The sequence below is a fragment of the Mus musculus genome, chromosome 12, assembly GCF_000001635.26.
Source record: "Mus musculus strain C57BL/6J chromosome 12, GRCm38.p6 C57BL/6J".
Classification (NCBI taxonomy): domain Eukaryota; kingdom Metazoa; phylum Chordata; class Mammalia; order Rodentia; family Muridae; genus Mus; species Mus musculus.
The window spans coordinates 85,673,113-85,685,976 of NC_000078.6; positions in this window are offsets into that span (position 1 = coordinate 85,673,113).

Here is a 12,864-nt window from a genome sequence, read left to right on the forward strand (position 1 = left end):
AGACCACGTTCTCAGCACAAAGGCGATTTATTTGCCCCAGAGAGACAGAGGGCAGGGGATGAGAGACAAAGACAAGAGGCAGGGGATGAGAGAGAAGGAGAAAGGAGCAAGGGAGAGGAGCAAGGGATACTTGTCCACAAGGGAGACTGCCTCTGGATAAAGAGGAGACAGATGTGGCCCATAGGCAAATGGTGGTTTAGAAAGCTAAAAGGGGAAATCCCTTCCTAGGATGAGGTGTTTAATTTTAATTGGGTATGTTAATTAGGTGGGGCAAAGGGGGCTTTTGATTGCTGGTCTTCAATACGTTAATAGCTGGACCTTGGTGGTAAGTGTCAGGAGGAGGAAGTGGCCAAATACAGAAATAGACCTTGGGAACTGGCTTTAGGAATAGACTCTAATGAGCTTTTGCCAGGGCCATGTTTGCCATGCTCGGGCTGGCTTGAGTCCCTTCACTTAGGAGTGAAGGACTGGGTTGATACAGGCAAGATGTCAAGGGTTTCTGGGGTACGCATGTTTCATTGAGGTTTTGTTAAGGTATTGTTTGGAAGTTTTGTTTATTTGGTTTGGTTTGGCTTGGGTTTGTTTGTTTGGTTGGTTGGTTTTGAGACAGGGTCTTTCTATGTAGCCCTGGCTGTTTAGGAACTTGCTATATAGACTAGCTGGCCTCAAACTTACAAAGATCCACTTGCCTTCAACTCCAGAGTGCTGAGATTAAAGATGTTCACTACCAAGTCTAGCTTAAGGTATTATCAATATGAATTTTTGTACACTTGAGAGTAATATCTCTAGGAGAGGGGCAGAGTACAAGTAAGGTCACATGCACACTCACACGTGCACATACACTCACACACACACACATGCGCGCACATTCTAACACCCATAGAGGAACTGCAATCTTTCCTAAGAAAACTGTCGAATCTTTTCTGCCCACATTCTCTAGTTTTACTGGAAGGGTTAAGCTCGCTGCCATTCTGGAGATCTGTACAGGATGTGTGGGCAGCTCCGTCAGACCAGCACTGTAGCTCAGTAGTTCTCAACCTTCCTAATGTGACCCAGTGCAGTTCCTCATGCGGTGGTGAACCCAACCACAGAATTATTTCATTGCTACTTCATAACTGTAATTTGGCCACTGTCAAAACAACAACAATAACAAATTTGGCCACCGTCATGAATTGTAATGTAAATATCTGATATGCAGGATATGTGATATGTGACACCCCCCCCCAATGGGGTCGTAACCCACAGGTTGAGAACCGCTAGTCTAACGGACATTTAATGTAAGTCACATAAATATCCCTATATTCTCTAATAACTACATTCAAAATGCAAAAAGAGATGAGACTAATTTTAATGGTATCTTAACATATGTAAAATATTTTCAGTTCAACAAAAACTAAGTGACGGTTCATATTCTTTTTTCCTACGGCCTCCAAAATCTTGTGTGTATTTTACATCTGCAGCCCACCTTACTTAATTCATAACAAGCAATGTCTGTGTGGCTATCCCGCTAGATAACAGGGTGACGCGCGCGCGCGAGTGCCTGCCTGCCTGCTTGCCTGCCTACCTATCTATGTTTAGTTTTTTGAGACAGGGTTCTCTCTCTGTCTCGGCTGTTCTGAAACTCACTCAGTGGACCAGGCTGACCTTGAACTCAGAGATCTGTCTGTGTCTGCCCCTTGAGTGCTAGGATTAAAAGCATGCAACCACCATTGCCTGGCATGCAAACCAATTTTTTTTAAGTCATTAACCTATTCACGAGGGCACAGCCAAACATCTCTGATTTGGGCCCTACCTCAATATTGTCAAACTAAGGTCTCATCATGTGAACTAGGATACACTCAAAGCCCAGCAGCTAGAAACTCCAAGTGAGGTTTGTGTCATTGTTATGATTTTGGTGTATAATCTCCCAGTTGAACGCATATGGAAACTCTTAAGAAAAATTAGTACAGTGAACATATTATTTTAAACTATTTTTAAATTGAATATCTTTATATATTAAAATCTTAACCCACCGTGAATATTTTTGTACACTGTTTAAGTTTTATCATTCTTTTGTGACCTTAGTTTTAATGTTTGCATCACTCTGCAGTATGCCACTCCCCACCTTGTCCCTTTCCATGTGATAAACTGTCACAATTTGAGGTGTTTTTTTTTAAAGCAAAGTTGTCAAGACCATTAATGAAGAGTTTTTTTCAACAAATTGGACATACATATGCAAAAAAGAAGAGGAAGAAGGAGAAGGAAAAAAGAAAGAAAGGGAGGAAGGAAGGAAGGAAGAAGAAGAAGAAGGAGAAGGAGAAGGAGAGAGGAGGAGGAGGAAGAGGAGGAGGAGAAGCAGCTGGACTCCTTTCTCACACTGTATAAAAGTTGGCTCAAAACAGATTAGAAGTGACCCACCTGCCTCTTCTATGGATTAAAGGCTCGAGCGGCCATGCTGGGCTACAGAAGAAGCCTTTAGCAGAGGTTTACAGGGGGTGGAGTGACTGATCCAGACAATAAACAGTACCACAAATATCATGGTTTATCAACCATATTCATAAGTGTTGGGTTCAACATTTACGGTGGATAGTCATTTTAGAAGATTACTTTCAATCTCTGTATTTCCTGCTTCCAGCAAACAAGATGCATGCATTGTTCTGGGTCAGGAGCATGTGAGTGTATAAGAAGATTACAGCTATTCATTAGCTTAGGTTGTAAAAGTCGACTACATGGGAAACCCAAGGCAAGTAAACTTGTGTGTTACATTGCTCATCCCACCCCACAGGGTCTCTTTATGTCAGCGGTTCTCAACCTGTGGATCATGGCCCCTGTGAGGGTTGTGAGGGTGACAGGCGTTACCTTTGACCATCAGAAAAGACAGGTATTTATGTTAAGATTCATAACAATAATAAAATTATAGTTACGAAATAGCAACAAAACTGATTTTATAGTTGGGGGAGTGGTCACCGAACATGAGGAACTGTATTAAAGGGTCGTAGCATCAGGAAGGTTGAGAACCACAGCTCTGTGTAATTCTAACTCTCCCAGAACTCAGGGAGACCAGGCTGGCCTTGAACTCTAGAGTGCCGGAACTAAAGGCATGCACTACCATGCCTAGCTTACATGTTTTCTTAAAGTGCCCACATGGAGTTTGCAACCATCAGTCACTCCACTCTCTGAATTTAAGGAATCCGAAGCCCTCTTCTGATCTTTGCAATCACGCATGTGGTGCACATGGGAACATGGAGGCAAAACACTCATATACATACAAATTAAATCTTAAAAAAATACACTTTATGAAAAGATATTTTGTCACGAATTGCCACAGCCCGATATCTGCCTCTTGCCTCCACGTGTATACACACACGTATGTGTGCAGTGCGTGTACACATGTACACAGAAAAACCCCTTGTGTCTTGTGAATTACATTTTAATTTTAAAATACAGTAAGAAGAATGAGCATGCAGAACAGATGTCACTAATACAAGGAAAGCTGCCACTTCAGAGTCAACGTACTTGTTAGATCCACTCAACCATTTCCCTAACCTTGCCCTATTTCGGATATAGGAAATGATTACGATGGTAATAATAGCAGCTAACAGGTACCACATGCTTTCTAGGGACTAAGCATGGTGTTAGGCAATTTAAATATGTCCATTTCTATGATATATATTGCTATTAGATAGGAAAACCCAGGCATGGTTTTAAGCGATTGGCTGGCATCACATGGTTACAGAGTGGCAAAGCCAGACACGAGCTTGCAAGGTCAAACTCACAGCTAAAAGACCATTTGCCTGTTCTCTTGCTTCCTAGGCCTTTTCTCCCCACCCCAACCCCCATCCCTATCATCATCTTAGGATCCTGTGAAGGCCAGAGGCTGCAAACCAATTTGCTTTACATTACACTCCCAAAGCACCTCACTCCTGGGAGGTCAGACACCTTTTGCAAGGCCCGGTGTAGACGGGATTCACCCTCCCTGCCAAGAATAAAGGGCTGGGTGTGTCCCATGATTGCCTGGTTCTAGCACAAACATAGCTTTAGACATGCTGCTTCACTGTTAATCCATTTTCTTTTTATTATTGTAGCCTCTTTCACTTTTCTCTGTGGTCTGCACATGGATGTGAGCTCACTCACCTAGGCATGGGGGCCAGAAGTCAACACAGCTGTCTTCTTTTATTCCTCTCAACGTTATTTTTAAAATATATAATAGTTGTTCTTTGAGAATTTCATGCATACATACCATGAGTTTTGGTCATATTGGCTCCTCACTCTTCCTCGCAATTCCTTCTAGATCCACCCCTCACCTTCCTACACCCTTACACCTTGGTGCCTCCTCCTTCTTTTAATAACTCATAAAGTTCAATTTGTGCTGCCCAAATACACACAATCACTAGAACAAGGTCAACCTACCAGATGCTCCAAGAAAGCTGAGTTTCCTTTTCCTCTGACACTTTTTGTCCCCTTTCCTGCAACAGTCCTGAGTCTTGGAGGGTGTATGTGATGTAGGTGCCATTTGTACTGAACACTCCACAGCACTTGTTCTCTGTACACTGACCAGTTCACAAGTGTTTGCATTAACCACCATCCGCTGTACAAAGAAACATCTCTGATGAGGGCCAAGAGCCTCATTAATCTATGGATACAAGGATGCAAACTGAAAGAACTGTCCATTTATCAAATAATAGTAGTAGGCTCACTTCTGGAGCCTGTGAGTGCCTCCACCATGGGCTTTGCCCAGACTTACAGTACCAGGCAAGAGTTTTATTCTTTGGAGGAAGTCTTAAATCTATTCTGAAAGTAGTTGGTTAACTCCATAATGGTTGTGCCACTAATACTTAGGTATATTGTGCCATGTTGGGCATTACTGTGGCTACCAGAATACACAGCTGGGTAAGACTATTGGTGACTTCTTGTATGGCCCTTACCACTACTATGAAAGCTATCCATCAAGAAGGAAACTTCCTACTCGGGATTTTTGTGATGAAACTCAGGTTGTCAAACTTGGCAAATGTCCTTGCCCTTTAAGCCATCTTGCCAGCTCTTCTCCTCCTCCTCCTCCTCCTCCTCCTCCTCCTCCTCCTCCTCCTCCTCTTCCTCCTCCTCCTCCTCTTCCTCCTTCTTCCCCTTCCCCTTCTCCTTCTTCCTCTTTTACTGCCTCCTCCTCCTCTTCTTGTTTGTTTTGGTTTTTTTAGATTTATTTATGTATTTTATGTATATGGATATATGTACATCTGTATACCAGAAAACAGCATTAGTCAGTTGTGAGCTGCTGTGCAGGTCCTGGAAGTTGAACTGAGGACCTTTGAAAGAACAGTGAGTGCTCTTAACTGCTGAGCCATCTCTCTGGGCCCACTCCCACGTTTTGGTTTTGGTTTTTTGAGACAGGATCTCTTTGTGTTGTGCTGGTTGTCTTGGAACTCTATAGATCAGGCTGGCCTCGAACTCACAGCGATCCACCTTCCTCTGCATCCTGAGTGCTGGCATTAAAGGCATTTGCCACCACTGCCTGCAAGTCCTTCACTTTTTTTTTTATCTGATGGAAGACTAAAATTTAGTACCTCTCTCTTGCCTTTTGAGGGGCCTGGGTCCATGCCTTCTGGTCTGAAAGGTAAAAGCAGATTGGAAGCTTCCAGAAGCAACTGAGTGCCTCAGGAGCTCTGCTGTCAGGTTGAAGACTCTAAAGCGGCTCGGAGCAAGGACGTCATTGGCCTGGCTTTATCTCAAGGAGGAGGAGACAGAGGAGGCCACAGGCTGAGACTGACGGATGGAGCAGAAGTTTAGGATCTAGGAGCTTCCTCCCTCAGAGCATCTGGTGATGACCAGAGATGTGTCAGATCTTCTCACCTGGGGTTCTACTGAAGTCTGGTGAGTGGAGGACCAGGGCCTGGCCTGCTAGGCCAGAGACAGCCCCCACAACAAAGACTCCTGTGGCCAGAAGATCACAAAAACTGCCCTTTTCCTTTTCTGCTAGCCTCACGAAGAGCCAGCTAATGATGGTTTCCTGCAGTCTTCATCTAGGCTGAAAAGGCAGGGGACCAGGCTACCGGCCACTGCAAGGGACTTTCCTCACCATCACCTGGCCATCCCCTCTGGCCCCTTCCCTGGAGAGCTCTGCCCTCAGGTAAATGTTTTCTCAACTTGTTTGGGGAACTTCGTAAAAACTCCCCGCTAGCCATCTCATAAGCTGTGAAGGTGTGCCTTAATGTGCTTTTTTCCACTAAAAAGGTTTGTTTAAAAAAAAAAAAACTAGAGCAGCCAGGGGATTTTTATTATTTTTTTTGTTCAAATAACTAAATAGCAGCCCATATGAAGACTTCAAAGTTAACACATCTCAAGAGTATCCCTCAAAAGGGAGCTCAGAAAAAAAAAGCGGCAGAGTGGGGGGTTTAAATGTCGTGAATCAACTCATGGCTTAGACAGGAAAAGTTGGTAACCTGGGCGGTCTGGTCTGCCTCAGGAAACAGCCAGACAAGGTTGGGCATCAGTGCATGGGAGCATGGAAGGAGCCTTAAACTTCTCCCCTAGCCGGGAACCAGCAGCCTAGCCTCTGGGGAGCCGGGGTCATTTGCATGCGCTCTTAAGAGACTCTTGCTTATAATTCCCTAGTGTCATCTTTAGTAACTAAAGGGGTTTCTAGGGAATGGGAGGCCAGTGCCCCGGGTATATGAACTAGCCTAGCCACCTGGTTCAGAAGCACCAGTGAGAGCCAAGTGGGAGTGTAGGAGGCCTTGGTGCCTGGAAGTTGCTAGATAACTTGAGGCAGATGGTGAGAATGGATCACTGTCTACTTGAGACCTTTTAGGCAGAAGAGTTTGAGGCTGTGGGTGCTGATGGGACCCAGTGAGTCAACTCTTGCATATCCCCAGAGAGTCAAAAGATAACAGAGGCCAGTTGGATCTCCTCCTCTTGCTGAGACACTAAGCTGGCCCCTGAGGTCACACACTGTCCCCTACTGGACAATGTGTCCAGAACTTCGCATCCAACAAAGGGCCTCATGAGTGACCAGCATAGGGGTCAAGCCAGCATTTCCTTCCTTCTCCCTGGCTTTGGAAATGTCCCACCGCCTTCCTAGGGAGAGAGGGAGGGAGGGAAGGGGGAGGGAGGCAGGCATGCTCTCCTGACATGATTCTTAAGCAGGGCAGGCACCTTCTCCACAGTCAGCCCAGGCCCACACCACACTATGTTGTCCTGGGTTTCTTATGTGACTGGAGCCTCCCTGACCTTGTCAATCACCAGCTAGAGGGAGCCCAAAGCCTGTGAACTGAGTTGATAGTTGGATGTTGCAGTGGAGCCTGTCTTTATGGAAACAGGGAAGAGCAAAGATAGGGCACCTGGGCTGACATGAATATACACTGTTACACTTAAAAAGCAAAACCAAAGAGACCCTGTTTCGGATGACCTTAAGAAACCCCTGTGCAGGGCTTGGAAAGAGGGCTCAGCAGTAAAGAGCACTCCTTGTTCCTGGTGAGCTCCCGGCATCCATATGATAGCTTACAACTGTCTGTAAATCCAGTTTCGGGGGATCCAATGCCCTTTTGTGACTTCTGCAGGCATCAGGCATGCGTGTAGTGCACGTACACACGTGTAGGCAAAATAGCCGTACACATGAAAAAATAAATCTAAAAATATTTTTAAAAGACAGAAACCATTTGCGTATGGTATATTCTGCTGATCTGAAACAAGGTTGATCACTAGGCATTCCAATGCCTGCTATGGAAAGACTGAAATACGGGTTGTCAGTTTGACCTTAGCCCTTAGAGTTTCTTCCATTTTCTTCCTACCTTATCCATTCTCCTGAAAATCAGCAACCAAATCACTACTGCCATGGCTCAGAGGAGCTGGAGTCTGCTCCGACCACTGAGGGCTCACCATGGGACAAATGGACAGACAAGTAGTGGTCCCTGATTGTACATCATCTCTGTTGCTCATGACAACAGCTGCCTGGGGCTCTCTGCTTATCATATTCAGCTGGATCCCTGCACATCGGCTTTTAATTTCACAAGTCTTCATCATGTCCTCCACGTAGCAGAAAATGCTCTAGAGGATTGTACACTATAACTCGTTTGAGTCTTGGAATAGCCTAGAGGAATTTGGGACTTTCCCTTTTGATAATTAGCCAGATGTGGTGGAGAGGTGGGCCTCCAGTGTGGGCTAGCTCCATCATAGAAAGTATCACCAGGAGGGTCTGGCGTTATGGCTCAGCTGGAATAAAGGTGCTTGCCACAAAGGCTGAGGACTTCAGGTGATCCACGTGGTAGAACGAGAGAATTAACTCCTCCCAAGCTGTCTCCTGTGACCTCCACACCCACAGGGCACACATCACCTACACATACACACACTCATATATACATTAAGACACCATGACCAAATGTAACTCTGGGGGGAAAGGGTTTGTTTGTTTCCTTTTACAGGTTGTAGTTCTTTAACCAGGGAGGTCAGGGCAGGAACTTAAGACAGGAGCCTGGAGGCAGGAGCTGAAGGAGATGCCATGGAGGGGGTGTTGCTTACTGGCTTGCTCTCCATGGCTTACTCAGCTTGCTTTCTTATAGAACCCCAGGGTGGCACCACCCACAGTAATCTGGACCCTCCCACGTCAATTATCAGAGGAGAAGATGTACCCCAGGCTCGCCCACAGGCTAATCTGGTGGGAACTTTTTTTTTTCAGTTGAGGTTCCCTCTTCCCAAATTACTCTATCTGATGTCAAGCTGACATAAAAGCAGCCAGCACAGTCAGGGTTATAAAGTCAGCAGAGGGGACAGCCAGGAGAAAACACGCTACTGCCTTTGACTCCCCTTTAGCTGCATCTGATGGAAATTCCCCCAGACATTAATTTGGGGAGTATGGTGGGCTTAAGAAATGTCCTCAAGTATTGTGTGTGTGTGGGGGGGGGGGGAGGTGTTTCTCACTATGTAGTCTTGACTGGCCTGAAGCTAGCTATGTAGACCAGTCTGGCCTTGAACTCATGAAGATCTGGCTGCTTCTCTACCCCCACCTCCACCCCCAAGTACTGAGATGACAAGCACGTGCCACCACAACCAGCCAGTCTTCAAATTCTTTAATATTCCTACCTTAAATAGGTGGGGGTCTTAGCCTGTGGTGGTATACACCTTTAAGATCAGCACTTGCAGCTGGGCGGTGGTGGCGCACGCCTTTAATCCCAGCACTTGGCAGAGGCAGGCGGATTTCTAAGTTCAAGGCCAGCCTGGACTACAAAGTGAGTTCCAGGAAAGCCAGGGCTGTACAGAGAAACCCTGTCTTGGGAAAAAAAAAAAAAAGACCAGCACTTGGGAGGCAGAGGCAGGTAAATCTCTGTGGGTTCAAGGCCAAACTGGTCTTCATAGTGAGAGTCTGTCTCAAAACAATAACAGAGTTTGGAGAGATGGCTCAGAAGTTTGGTTCCCAACATTGATGTGGTGGCTCACAGTCATCTGTAACGCCAGTCCCAGAGAATCTGGCGCCCTCTTCTGGCCTTGTGGGTATTGCACACACATGGAACACAGACACACATGCAAACAGAAACACTCCTACACATGAAAATTAATTAATTAATTAATTAATTAATTTTTAAAAAGATTGAAAGCAATAACAAAAGAGGTGAAGTCTCTTTAGTCTCCCCTTAAGAGTGAGGTGTTAGTGCTTTGCCTGAGAGTAGCAAAGCAGAAGAGAAAGGGGACTGAGACATAAATGGCTCCCTCTATTAACAGCCATGTGGGGACTCCCACTTAGAAGTGAATCTCCTAGTTCATCAGGACTTCAGATGACAACAGTGTCAGTCAACAGCTTGACAGCAACCTCATGAGCCCACCCAGAGGCTGAGCCAAGAAGCTAAGCTGTTCTTAGACTCCTGACCTTCAAAGTCTGTGTGGGAAAATCAGAACTTATTACTTAAAGTGGCTGACTTGGGGGCAGCTTTCTGTGCAACAGTAACTAACACAGGAGACCCTGCCTCATCCTCCTGCTGTGGGCTGTTCAGTCTTATGCTGCAGTGAAACCCACAGCATTGCTGTGATGATGATGGTGACGATGGTGACCATGGTGACCATGATGATGGTGGTGGTGGTGATGGTGATGATACGTGGTGGGTCCTGTACCAGACCTACTAGTTGGTGGTCAAAGGACAACTCTCTTTCCATCTTTACAGTCAGTTCCAGGAATCAAACCTAGGTCATCAGGCTTGGATAGCAAGTTCCTTATTCTCTGAGTCATCTTGCCAGCCTTGAAGTTGTTGTTGTTATTATTATTATTATTATTAATTTTATAAAACTTTCTTCTGATGGTTTTATTATTTGACAGTAGTATAGATTGAACCGTGAACCTCAGTACATGCAAGGCAAGCTCTTTTCCACTGAGTTACACCCTCAGCCCTGATATTTATTATTTTTAAACATAATTATTTTAAAGTAATTTGTTAATATTCCATTGAATGAGACCCCTCCTTCCATACAGAAGACATCATTTGTATTTCTCTTCTCACTGGTTCCTAGTACTTAAACACTGTACTGACTCGACATCATTGAGTCAAAGCCACCACTGACTGCTGAGTGATAGACTTTTCAGAGCTAAGAACTTTGTGCACATTATAACTCATAACTACTTTGGTTGTTGGACTATGCTTTTCTTTCTATGAAAGCAGTGTCTCTGTCTTGCTTATACTTATGATTCTTGATTCTTGTTACAACACATAATAGGTGGGAAATCTGTCGGGTGAAACTAAATGCAATATAAATAAGATCATTATAATCCTTAAGGGGTTTTTAATATACTTAGGTTTAGAGAAGATGCAAGTCGTAACTTCTAGTTGTATGGGAGCTTAGTCGGACCTTATTCAAACAGCCCTTTATTGGGTGCCTACTAGGTACCGGACATGGAACTGTAAACATGAGACAGTCTTCAGCTTGAACAGGGGCCACATCTCACCACCTTCATCGCCACCTCTGTGATTCATGCTACCAGTATCTTTTCTTTTGTTTAGGACAATGAGATTACAATGTTAAACCCAACATTGTAATCCTAACTGGTCTTCCCTCATTCACTTTTCTCCCCACAGGAAAATCTCAACTGTGTCTAAAGGGATCCCAGGATACTCCAGTCAGAGCATGTAGTTCCCCTGCTCTCACACTACCAACGTCTGCCCACCTGGGGGAGGCAGCAGGCTTGACCTTACAAGTCTTCAACTGGGTCTGAGTCAAGAGGTGGACTGTATCTTCAGCCCACTGAACATTGAGCGACTTTGTGACTTTCTTTGGTCAATAGGATGTGGTAGATGGGACTCTGAGCTAGACCTGATCATGGATGTTGGCAGGTTCTGAGTTCTGCCTTTAGAATCCGGCACCTGCCAAGGGAACAACAGGCAGGATGGCTGGGAGGGTGGGGTGGGGTGGGCCAGGGAGAACAGACCAGTCAGTTACCAACCAACTCAGCAGCTGAGAGGTCTGGATGAGATCAGAGCTACTGTGGCCTTCTGGAATCTTCTGAATGACCTACAAACTCAGCCAAAAGCATGCCTGTTTAAAGCTCTCGTGAAGTCCTTGGTATGTTACACAGTGGAAACTTACTGATAAACTGTCTCGTTCAGGGGAAAAAGTCAAGTGTTTTGCCTGGCACATGGTGGGTGCTCAGGGGACGCTTGATTAAATAAGAAATTCCCAAATGCAGTTTGCCTTCCAGTGAAGAAAATAAGTTCTAAAACAATCAGCGGCTACGATAAGTGCTCTGAAACAAACAGGCAGTCGCAGTGGCTAGATCTGAGGATCTAGGGAACGGGGCACGGGCCTGTGGTTGGTTCTCTGGTTACTTTAGAATGAGGCAAAACTCCTCCCAATTGACTCCAAGAGCCTTGAGAGACGTCCCGGCTGATCCACGTACCGAACTTATCCCCTACCAGTCCCCTGCCACTCTCAGGACCTCTGATCCGGAGACACTGGGCTCTCTGGTGTTCCACCTCAGGTGTGTGCCTGGACCTTTCTTCACTTAGCCTCTCTGCTCCCCCTCAGGTTCCTGCTCACGTGTGACCCCTTCACCAAGCCCTTCCTGGCCAGCTTACAAAAGTGGCCACTCTTCGAATTCTCCTACCCTGCTCTATTTTTATCTGTGACACTTGACACTCCCTGATGTATTATGTCAGCTCAGTTGTTTTACCTGTCTGCTCTCACCACTAAATACAAATTCTACAAGGATTGACTTTTATTATTATTATTATTATTATTGTTATTGTTATTATTGTTATTATTATTATTTTGATAGGTTTGTCCTTAGAACAATATTGTCGTCAGGCAGAATTGTAATCAGTGGATACAAAAATGCTTTAGGAGCCATAACATATTGTCAGCCCTCAGATTAATCGAGGTGAGCATTTGAGCCACACTGGGAATAGAGTAAGAGCTTTTATTTTAATATGTGTGCGTGTCTTGCCTGCACATATGTATGTGCCCCGTGTCCATTTCCTGGTACCCGAGGAGTCAGGAAGAGGACCCCTGGAACTGGAGTAACAGATGATTGGGCCACTGTCTGGATGTTAGGACTAGATCCCAAGTCCTCTGGACGAGCAGCCAGTGTTCCTAACTGCTGAGCATCTTTCCAGTCCCCAAACTTTAAAAAAAAATAGCCAAAACACTGGGATGAGAATGGGACTGTTCACTAAAGCGACAAGCGTGTTCGTGTCATGGGACACATGCCAAACACCGCCACTCCACAGCATGCTTTACAGAGTGGGGGACATTCCTATTCAAATTGTCATCCCTCATTGCAGTAGCCCTGAAAGGTAGTAGGTGGGGCAGGTTTTAGGTGTGTGTGTGTGGTGGGAGGCTGGGGGGGGGGGGAGTAGGGATAGGGAGTCACTGGATTCTCATCATATCGATCTGACTCCAAGTCCAGAGCCTCTGTCC